The sequence below is a fragment of the Athene noctua genome, chromosome 7 (assembly GCF_965140245.1).
Source record: "Athene noctua chromosome 7, bAthNoc1.hap1.1, whole genome shotgun sequence".
In the NCBI taxonomy this organism is placed as follows: Eukaryota; Metazoa; Chordata; class Aves; order Strigiformes; family Strigidae; genus Athene; species Athene noctua.
Window position 1 is genome coordinate 18,198,580 of NC_134043.1, and position 11,647 is coordinate 18,210,226.

The window sequence follows — 11,647 nt, forward strand, 5'->3', positions numbered from 1 at the left end:
GTCTGCCAGGACCCTCCAGCATCCTGAGGACAAGGGCAGCCTGCTCGCCTTGGGGGCAGGGGGCAGGACTTAACCCTAGTGCTTCTAGGGAGGTGGCAGAGGATGTCTGCTGTCATCCTGCTATTAGGGGTTGATTTGAACTCAACCAGAGTAAGGAGGGTCCCAAGAGGACCATGAAATGAGCCCAGAAAGTGAGAGTGTTTCAGCATCACCACTGGAGAAGGGGGGACTCACCACAGCACTGAGCCTTCAAAAAGAGTCTGAGCATTTCTCTAAATCCAGGAGGGCTCCATCCCCGCCTCACTTTGGGGCAATGCCACACTGATGCAACCAGGCTAATTGCAGCATGGAAAACAGCACTGCTGCATTAGCCAATTAACCAGCTTTGCTCTGCAGGACAGATTAGTTTTGCCCTGCAAAGCGCAGACTCCACCAGGGATGCCACAGATGCAGGAGGAGGCAGGGCAGGCTGGCAGACATCCTGGGCATCCTCCTTCCCAGCCCTCCATGCCACCAAAGGGAAGGCAGCTGGCACCACGCAAGGATGTGCTGCTCCAAGAACTGTCATACCAGCAGAGAAGGGGCAGCACACAGTCAAAGGAGGGTCCGGGGTCTCTCCCCTCCAGCTGTGCCAGCAGGATGCCAGCTGTGCAAGTCTGCTGCCCCCACCCAGTTCCCAGGGACCCTGGCAGGGCAGCGCGGTGACCTCCCAACCCCTAAGGAAGAGCACAGGCATCTGGATAACAGCTTTATAGGGGAGGGATGTGGGTACTCTCCCAGATACACATAGAGGAATAATTACGAGTTAAATAAGATCCAAACACACATAAGTTAAAGGGGGGCAGGTGCCCTGCAGCCCCCCCTGCTCCACTCAGGCACAGTCTGTGTCTGCCAGCAAAGAGACCCCCAATGCCGCAGCCTGGCCCCTCTCCTTGGCTGGCTCTGTCCGCCTTTCACAACACAGAGCCGATCTTCCTCTCCGTGGCACCCATCTCATCCTCCTCTTCCTCTTCCTCCTCACCTCCCGAGCAGGAGGAGTCCGGGCTGTAGCCCAGCTCAGCAGTGCTGTGGTGCAGGAAGCCTGAGCCAGGGCTGCGCCCCATGAACTCTGGGCTTTCAGTAGCTTGTCCCTGGGGCTCGCTGGGCAGCAGCTTCTCGCAGGCTTTGCTGAGCCCTCGTTGCTTCTCGGCCTCCGGCTGAGCCCCCTGCTCCTTGGCTTTGCGGCTCCGCTTCCACTTCATGCGGCGGTTCTGGAACCAGATCTTCACCTACCGAGGGAGAGCCCCCAGGGGAGAGTGTGTCCCCCTGCCCCATCCTGTCCCCACTCACCCCCTCACCTTCCCTGCATGGAGGGTCCCCCCAAAGCCTCTTTGTTGCAGGGCATCCTGTAGTGCTGCAGATCTATTCAAGGAGGCTGAGGTTGTCACAGGGAGAGAGTACCCAGGGGACTGCTCCCTTCCCACTGTCCAGCCTCTGCAGAATGCTCAAGGACATGCATGGGGACGTTTTAATTTTAGCCTCACAAAAAGCCCCCTCCCACAGTGCAACAAGGGATGGGAAGGCTCTGAAACCCAAGCTGGGGATGCCGGGTAAAAAGAGGAGCAGTATTTCTGGGATGCCCTTTGCAAGAGAAGAGCCTGGAGCCCACCAGGCAGGTCTCTGCAGGAGATGCCCTGGAAAGAGGTGCTGATGGTGGCAGTGGGGTGTGGAGCTGATGGCATCCAAGCGGGGGGCATCAGCATTGCCCATGACCTTGACTTCCCTCCCTGACAGCTGCCTGGTGCTATGCTCCATCCCCCCAGGACCAAGGTACCTGCGTCTCGGTGAGCATCAGCGACGTGGCCACCTCAAAGCGCTTGGGTCTGGACAGGTACTTGTTGAGCTTGAACTGGTTCTCCAGTTCCAGGAGCTGCTGGCTGGTGAAGGCTGTGCGGGGCCGACGGCACTTTCCCATCAAGCCAGACTGCGGGGTGGCTGTGGAACAGACAGCGGGCAGGGGTCAGAAAGCAGCGGTGTGGAGGGGACACCCCTTCACCAAGCCTGGGACGAGGAGGAAGGTGAGTGTCTCTTCCATCATCTCCCGCCCCAATAATGGCTTTATTGCATGGCTGATAGGAACCAGCAAGATAAGTTATCAGGCCTCAGTGTGCAACTGGAATCAATCCTGTGACCGAAATTAATCCTCCTTTTTTTATTGCCAGGCCATGCAGGTGGCTGCCCAACTGCCAGGGGCTGCGGCGGCAGGGCTGCCCATGAGCCCCGCTATCTCACCCGCAGCCCTTGAAGGCAGCGCGGCACTGAATCAGGAGGCAGCAGGAACAAAGGGGCCTTTGAGAGTCCAGCGTGAGGTGGCTGCCGCACCGTGTTTGATCCCCGCTTATCTCCTCTCTGCTGGCTTTATTGTCACTCCGGGGTTCAGCTTTTACTGCTTCTCCCAGCACCACAGTGGCAATCAAACCCAGAGGTTTGCAGCTGGGAGTAAAGTGCCAGAGTGGCTTGGGGGGGCATTAATGGGAAAGGTCCTTGGCACGTCCCCACTGATACGTCTCGGGGGGCAAGATGGAGCATCGTGGCCCCAGAGACGTGCCCTGATTGGCAAGGGTTGCTCCAGGTCGCCCACTTTGCAGGGCATGGGGCACCATCCACGTTATCTCCCCCAGATTCCAGCTTTGATCCCAACCTGCCCATCTCCCAAAGTGTCCACCGAGCCCTTCACAAACAGAGTGGTGACGCACGAGGTAGGAATTTATGAAGGGGGCATTAACTGATCACGATCCAGGTTTGATCCCAAGTACCTGGATGCTGGGTGGGATGGGTAAAACAGGCAGAGCCCAGGCTGGGGTGGGGCTCTGCAAACTCTTCGTGGGAGCAGAGATGGACACGGCTCCTCCCGCACCTGCAGCACCACAGTGCCAGGAGAGACAGCCTGTGGGACCCACCTTGCAGCCACTGGCCAGTTAGACTCAGGACTGAACAAAGGCATGCTGTGCTGATGGCTCTGACACACACACATGGTGCATTATTTTGCACACAAAACATATTCAAGGCTAAAACCAAATGAGAGGCTCAAAGGATTTCCGGGACAAATACGAATGTCAGATGAAAGATGGCTCAGCTCTGCAGTGCTCGGCTGCCGTCTGGGCTCTGGATGGCTGTGGGTGCTCTGGCTGTACAAAACTTTGGCGGAGACACAGGGGCAAAGGGACCTGACAAGGCTCCCCTCAGCTAAAGAAAGGAGGTGCCATGGGGACCAGCATCTGCAGGGACAGGGCAGCCCAAGCTAACATCCCTTGCAGCTTCTTGGTGGGGAGGACGGACTGCTGGGGAGCATAACACAAAGCAGCCCCAGGCAGTGTCCGGCAGCCCGAGGGCTCTGGCACGCAGCAAGCCCCCTTTGTTGCCAGAGACAGGAGAGTGCATTGGGGCACCTGGTGCCTCAGTCCCTCCCTGAAGTGGGGCTGCACTGCACAGGCTGGCTGTACTGGGTCAGGGAAGGGTCCCTCTGAGCAGGTCCTCTTTCGGGGCATGGTCTGTAGAGGATGCTTTGAGGAAAGAGAAGGGAAGAAGATGTGCCCACATCCCAGCATCCAGTAATCCAGGAATTCTGTGCTTTCTGGAGCTGGAGGCTGTTTTGCCAGGGGTGAAGAAATATCATATCCACAGCCTGAATTCTCCACCCTAAAGCAGAGAGCCCAGGGCTCAGCTCCTAGGGCACTGCATCCTGGTTCTGGGAAGCATGGAAATCCTTCAGACCACCCTGAAAGGCTCCTCTGTGCCTCCTCCTTCAAGGTCAAATGTGGTCAGACTAAAAACAGATGTGGGAAGACTGGAAGAACAGAAGTGAGTCTCAACCACAAAAGCAGCAGGAGTTCAGTCTGTCCAGCTTCAGAGGAGGCTGGGAGGCAGCTTGCTTTAACAACACCCCCCCCCCCCTCCCCGGGGGACTGACTCTCTTCCCCAGGTAAGAGGCTGAGAGCTGCTTAGTCTAGCAGGGAAGAGAAGAACAGAAAGTTTGACCAAAAGCCAAATAAATCCAAACAGGATATATCCCAAATGCCTACCAATGCAGAGGACCAAGCACTGGAGCATAGTCCCTCTGCTAGCCCCAGCTCCTCCATCTCAGTGTCTCCAGTTCGCGCTCAGTGCAGTGGTGCCCATTGCGAACCTTGTACAGACCCTGACTACTCTGGAACCCCCGCCGTCCTCCTGCCCCAGTGCTGACAAACCCAACCCTCAAACCCCTGTGTGGTGTTGTTCAAGCCACCACCAGTCCAAAGCCCAGCCTACACAAGTGTGGCTGCCACCTAACCTGTGACCTCCTCTGACAATACATCCTTCCTTCAGCAGCTGCTATTACCCATCACCACTGCTCCCCATCCTAACTTGTCCAAGATATGGCCTGCAGACAAGATGGGGTGAGTCCAAACCAACACAGCTTTAAGGTACACCCAACTTCCAGCCACCCACAGCAACAGGTCAGTGTGGGCCTGAACAACCAACACCTCTGGCCTCAGACCTGTGTTGGGTTCCCTAAAGGGCCCTGGCTCCTTCATGTGGGGAGAGTATGGAGGACGAGGGTCTGCAGTGTCTCACAGGTGAAGGAGCAAAGGGAGGAGGAGGAGGAGAAAGTGGAGTCCGAGGGTATGAAGTAGATTTCAGTTTCCCATGCAAAGAGGAAACGACGTCTTGTGACAGCTGGTAGCTCCAGTGTGCTTCATGGAGTGCTGTCCTGCCCTGTCCTACGGCAGGCTGTCACATGGACATGGACAGCACCCTCCCAAGGGACGAACAGCAAGCATCCCCTCAGGGTTTATCTCCCTCTGTCCTGCCAGCTGAGCTATGAACCCATCCCCATCACAACCAGTAACCCTTTGGGAAGGTTCTCCCCCTTATTCAGCTCCTACCAGAATACCAGTGACTGCCTCAGCATCACACCTTTGCTTGCCAAAGGATTTCCTATCTGCCCAGCCATCTCCTCCAGTGCTACATCCAGGATCGCAGCTCATCTCAATATCCCTTCAGCCTGGCAGAGCTTGCACCCCCTGATGGGTACCTGGCATTTGGCTGCAATATCAGTAAATAAATTGCTTGGCCTGGAACCGGGAATGCCCTCCGAGTCTGAGGCCAGGAGCTCTACATGGCAGCTGCCTCCTGGATAATTAGATAAAGCTTATAAAAAATTGTTGGTTTATTTGATACAGTTCCGTCTACTTGATAACAAGGGTAATCCTAGGTTGATATTAACCCACTTGGTTTTAATTTGGTTTGTTTAGCTATAGTTCACTTAACTTTGTGGACTGGCAGATAAAGGAGAGGAAATTAACACCCTGTCTGCCTTGGAGGTGTTCCTCCAAATGTCAGGGCTGGGAGGGAGAGAGGTGGTCTCACCAGCATTAGCGCCATCACCAGAGGCTTCCCCTGGCCTGCCAGCAGCCCTGACCATTGTCAGTGGGGCAACACGTGTAAGGGCACTTGATACCCCTGCTAGTCCTTTGCTCTCGATTGCTGCTTGCCAGCTGTTTTACAGCCCATGTTTCCTGCTGATGCCAGACCACTGTGCACCTGGTGAGCCTCAGAAGGCATTGCTTCTTGAAGCCGTTTAGTATGACTTATCTTGTTCCCTCTCCTAGCCCAGCACAGCCCATCAGCTAGCTCTCTGCTGCTGTGGGCAGGATGTGACCCGGGCTTAAGGTGATAAGTGGGTGATGCAGAGAAGCAGTGTCTCAGGAAAGCCAGCTGAGAAGCAGGTCCCCCACAGAGAATCCTTTGGTCTTCCTGAGTCTCCAGCTGTATGTCACCACTCCCCACTCCCACAACTCTCCACTGAGGCGGGTCTCTTCACTTGTCTCCCACCACTGTGCTGCATTTCCACGCTGATAGCCAGGGCAAATAAATCACAGCTCCCAGAAATACTAATAGGCACAGCACCCTGGTGCCAAATGCTCCCCCTGTGCAGTTCAGGAGGTTCTCAAAGCCCTAGGACAGGGACCCAGGCTGGGAGCAGTGGAGCCAGGGCAGGCAGCATCCCCACCAGCTGCAGTGAGGACATGCCTGTTCCTGCACTCAGGCCTTCCCACCCAGCCCTCTCACTCCGCATTGCAGCAGAGGCAGGCAGGCGCTGCCTGCGGCTCCGCAGAGGCAGCTAGCGAGGAAGGTACAGCACCCGCGTGCACAGCAGCAGGAGCACTTCTCTGAGCCATCCCAGCACCCAAGCCCAGGCCAGGTTCCTAAGGGTACCCACTGTCCCAGACCATCCCTCCGGCATCCTACTTCCCCATACACAGGTGAGAGCAGGGTGAGTGTGTGCAATGCACCCCCACAGAGCCTGCAGATCCAGTTCAGAGACTGTCCCAATCCTTCCCCTACCCTGATTGTCCCCAGGAGACCAAACTAGACTCTGCCCACAAAACATCTCTACATAGGCAGCTAAAGAAGGATTTTATTCCAGGATTTAGTCCTGAAATCCCTTACAAATAAATCACAAGGGTGACCTCCCTCTGGGATGCCCCAGAACATGTCCTAGGAGGCTTTTAGGTTCATCTCTTCCAGTCCACTGCTACCTGAAGAGCTAAACACGACCAGAACCAGTAGCATGGACACTTGTGCTCAGTCACTCTGGAAACCTCAGCCAGGCAAGTCTGTCCATCTGTCTAGACTGGGTGTTGGGACAGGGCACCCAGGAACTACAGGCAACCCAGGAGTCCTGTGCCAACAGGAGGAGGCTCCTGCTCAACCCACCACCCTCCTCAGAGAAATGCGGAAGGGCTGTGCAGGCAGCATGTCCTAGGTGGGTGACCCTTCTTGTCCCTGCATACCCACCCCACTGTCCCCATCCCCACACCGTGGCCAGCACACTGGGCCAATATGAGCCCAGATACAGCCATAAGATGCAGCTGGGGCCAGTCCAGGTGACTACAAGGACAAGGTGTGCTGCAAAGTGACTTGCAGCAAGCCCACAAGGGGAAAGGCTGAGAACACACTTGAGAACCCAAATGTTCCCAGCCGACTGAAACAAGGATCTGATGGACAAGGAACAGGATCTGATGACACAGTCTACATGGCATTGAGAATAACATGAAACAAGGACCAAGGGAGCAGGATCCCTGGGAGAAGCATGGAGAGGAGACTAGACCCAGGCTAAGTCCCCCAAGTCTGGAGTGATGATCGTGGGCAGGTACAGGCAGGTAGAGTAGCTGCAAATGCACAAAGCTTCATCCTTCTGATTCAAGGAAGCATCAGCTTAAGCTCTGCATAGCTTGGTCCCTGTGTTTTGAGACAGCGGAACATTTGGAAGAAAACCTTGAAAGCAGTCAGGATAGAAACCTGACTCAGAAGAGATGGAAGCAGCTGGGCTGTGTAGTGGGGAAAAGAGAAGGCTGAGAGACCTACAGATCCTCCTCCTCCTGTGCAGACCAAGCAACAAAAGAGAATGGACAGTGATTGCTGTGTTTGGCATGACAAATCTTGGGAGCAAACTGGAGCAAGAAAAGTACAGCAGGAGAATTGCTGAAGTACTAAACAGGGCAGGCTGGGAAGAATGAGTCCCCACTTCAAAAGGCTCCCCAGATCTGGGAGTAAACACCTTTTGGCAAGGGTATGGATTGGGGCAGTGGCCACTCTGATTTAAAAATCAACAGCTTTACCAGCTTTTGCTGCATCCTTGTTACACCTCCACATGTCTTCCTTGTTTCTACTGCTTTGGGCTCTCCAGGGCTCAATCAAGCAATACTTGGGTCAGAGACTGCTTTTCCTTCCTCTGAGCTACCTTAGGAGCCCAATAGCCCTCGGTGCTTTCCACAAGACCCACTGACATGCTGTTCCCATGCGTCCTAGCACAGCCCAAAAGCTCCCTCCGCAAGCTGGTCTCATGCCGGTGATTTGAGATTTGACACCTTTCATCAGGGTTTTGGAGACAACCAGCTCTAGAGCAGATCTTGCACTTGAGAGGGTGGGGGCTGATGCACAAATGCAAATTAAATGCACAAACATCTCTACATTACCTCGGCCAGAAGCTGTGCTCAGGGCCGTGGGGACAGATGCAGTGGTGTGATCCCACCCTGGTGAAACACAACTCTGCATGAAGCTACTGGGATGCTCAGATACATCGACAGACCCAGACCCTGCGAGGACAACGTGGCAGAGAAGCAAGAAGGAGTTTCACCACCAACAGAGATTCCACCCCCCCGCCCCGCTCTTAATGACATGCTCGAAGGGTGCATACAGACCGTAGCACCAGAGGTTTATTCCACATCCTTAGGTGCCACCACTTCACAGCTGGACCTATCCTACAGTCCGGGGAGAGCCAAAGAAAGAGAGACAGCCTGGGGAAGGGAGCAGTCTCTTTCACTTCAACCTGCTCAGGTATAATTTGAGGAAGGAGCAATGAATAAGTTGTTTCATATTCTTCCTTTTTGCACTTTTATTAATTATGGGTCCCAGGTTATTAAAACACTAAACTCAGCAAATAAATCTGGATACTCTGACTGGGTGTTATTAACAAGCCGCTCTTGGTTTATTGCCCATTGGCCCCATCTTTGCAGCGACCAGACCTCTGCTCACCCCAAGCACTGGGCAGGGTCCAGCTCACACTGCCGGGGGGCCAGTAACAGTCCCCGGTGGGGCAAAAGCCTGAAGTCGGTCCTTGTGCCGTCCATGTCCTGCAAGACCATCCCCACCCGTGACCCATCGCTGCAGCACAGGGTCCGGTGCCTGCCCGCAGCCCTGGCCGTGCCCACGCTGCGAGGGGCCGTGCTCGGAGCCGGCACCCTCCTCGCATGCCACGAGGGACCGGGGCTGGGCTGCAGCCAAGCGGGCTGCCCGGTTCCCGCCCCACCGGGCTCACCGGCCCCGCGGAGCCGGTTCCTCGTCCCCGCGAGCAGTGCGCGGCGGCGGGCAGGGACCCGGAGCCCCGGCCCGGGGGCCGGATCCAGCCGCGCATCCCTCCGTGCCCCAGCCCCCGCGGGCAGATCCCGCCGGACCGGGCGGATTCGTTCCCGACCGCACCGGGAGGGATTTTTTCGTTTCCTGGTGCTGTTTCCCGCCGCCGTGTCTTTTATTTCGTTTTCTTCTCGCCGCAGCGAAGCCCAACGAGCCTGCGGCGGCTGTGCGGCACCGGCAGCTGGGGCGGGGGCGGCTGGCCCGGCCCGGGAGCGGCTCTGCTCTGCCGGTACCGGGACGGGCAGTGCCCCTCGGGGCCGTCCCGCAGCACTAGGCCGGGGTATGGCGAGACTTTGCCCTTTGGAGCGGTCCCGCAGCCCTCGAGGTCTCCGGAGCGAGGGTCGCGCCCACCCCCCCCCCGCCAATGGCACCCCCAAACCTGCACTGGCTGGGGAGCGGGTCTGGGCTCAGCAAGAGCCCGCATTGGGGTGAGCCCGGAGGGCTCGCCGCCCCCGTCGGGCTCCCGAACCGCTGGGGAGCCACGAAGGGGCGGCCTCAAAGAGCCTCAGCCCCTCGTCGCCGAGGGGGTCTACACCCCGTTGTGCCGGCGGGGGCCTCCGGAGACTGGAAGAGGCGAGAGACGCGTCCCACCCGACGGGAGGGTCGGTTCCCGGGTCACTCACCGTGGAAGTCGGAGAGCCTCGGCACCAGCATCCCGGCTCGGATCCAGTGCTCCAGCGGGAGGGACCCGGCCACGGCCGCTTTCAGGTGCTCCGCGCCGGGCGGCGGCAGGTGGGGGATGCCGGTGTAGGCGAAAGCGGGGTGCTGGCCCCCCAGGGCCGGGAGCGGGTACACGGCGGACGGGTAGAGGGCCGGCAGGGTGCCGAGCCCGGGGCCGGGGAGGTGCAGCAAGCCGGGCTTGGGGACGAAGCCGGCCGGGGCGAGGGGCGCGGCGGCCGGTGGAGCCCGCGGCGAGGGGGTGTCGGAGCGCCCGGCGGGACCGGGGCTCGCCGCGGGGCTCAGCCCCGGCGGGGAGACGCTCCGCGCCGGCTCTTCAGCCAGGAGCGCCTCGATGCGGAAGTTTTGGGACTTCTCCATGGGCTTGGGCATGGCCCGGCCCCGTACGGAGCCGCCGGGCCCCCCGGCACCCCGCCGCTCCCCTGCCAGGGCACAGCCCGGCCGGGCAGCCCCGGGCCAGCCCCGGCACCGTCGGGCATCCACCCGCGGGGCCCCGCCGCGCCGTGCTCTGCGGGGCTGCCCTCGGGGGCAGCCCTCCTCTCTGCTCCTCCTCCCGGGCACTCGCTCGCACGCCGGCACCGGGGGGGGTTTTAACCCCCCCTCCACCTGCCCCAGCTCCCCATTGGCTCCGCGCCGGCCCCCCGCCCCGCCGACCCGGCCTGCCTCCCCGCGGGCCCCGGCCGGGCTCCCCACCGGCCGCCCTCCCTCCCTCCTCCGGCTGCCTCATCGCCCCAGCCACAGCAGCGGGGACAGTCCGGGGCCTGACCCAGACCCTCTGCCCCTTCCCCAGCCTCACAACCCAGCCCAGCCCTGGTCCACACCCTGGGGTCCCCCCAGCCTGCAGGACCCGCTGCCCAGGGCGCTGAGCCCTTCGTCCTGATCCAGAGCCAACCTTGCTTTCCTTAGAGCCCCTCGGTGGGGAAGCGGGTCTGCGGTCTCAGCAGCTGGAGATCTGGAGAGACTAGACAGACTTTGGCACATGTAGGCAAAGTCCTACTGGGGTCCAGTGCTGCCCTGGCTCTGCGGAGCCCCCAGACACTTGGGGGGCAGAATGCCTGGCTGGGAGGGAAGGCCCGGCAGGCTCCTCTGCACCCCATGCCCCGGGCTCATCAGCAATTCCCAGCTCTGCCATTTCCCATTGCACCACTCTGGCTAGGGAGATCAGTGGACCTGAGCTGGACACACACAGGGGCCACCTCCCTCTATCTCCCAAGATGCCAACAGCAGGTACCTACAGGCAGATTGTTGCTCATTTGTTTGGTCTTATCTTTCCCTGACAAGACAGCTTGGAGAGCGGCACCAGGGAAGGGCACAGAGGAGAGGCTTGGCTGGTCTGGGAGATGTGGGTGAGTAGGAGCAGAGCTGGCCCAGCCCCCCTGGTACTGGCCTTCAGGGACAGGCAGAGTGCGTTCGAGTGCATCTGTGGTCTCTGGCATCGAGAGTCTGCGTCTGCCTGTCTCTGGGTCCCACCTTTTGTGTCATGCTGACACAGTGAGACAAGCCTCTGCTTGTTTGTGCCTGATGATCTTTGGAAGGCAAGTGAGGCAGCCGCTATTGCCCTGCCTAAATATTATAATGGCTAAAGGGAGCTCCCATCCCTGTACTTCTTCCCCCTTCAGCATTTCCAGCACTGCTGTATTCCCTGAGCAAGAGATAGGTCTGCTCCCTGTATCCTGTGTCACACAGGCTGCAAGCAGATGCCCAGGGAGGAGAAAAGCAGAGGCATATGGAGCCTTCCTCAACCTGTGCTTTCTTTGCTCAGTAACCCCAGTGGCTTGTCTTCCCTGCACCCATCCAGTCTAATCCGGAGTCTGCTGAGCTCCCTGCACACACATCACCTCTCTGCAGGGAGCTGCAAATGTCCCATGTGTGGGACAACTTGCTCCTTCTGTTGCCTGAGCCCAGCACCCACAAGCTTCACTGGGTAGCCCCAAATCCTTGTGTGGGAGCAGATACACAACAGCCCTTCTTCAGCTGCCTCCCTGGGAGGGAGGAGGGCAGGAATCAGCCACATGGACAGCCCAGAGCTAGA

The 11,647-nt window shown here is 58.5% G+C and overlaps 1 pseudogene; it reads right to left on the reverse strand.

Moving 5' to 3' along the window:
• Positions 1 to 953: 953 nt before the first annotated feature.
• Positions 954 to 10,094, reverse strand: LOC141962782 (uncharacterized; annotated as a pseudogene).
• Positions 10,095 to 11,647: the final 1,553 nt, after the last annotated feature.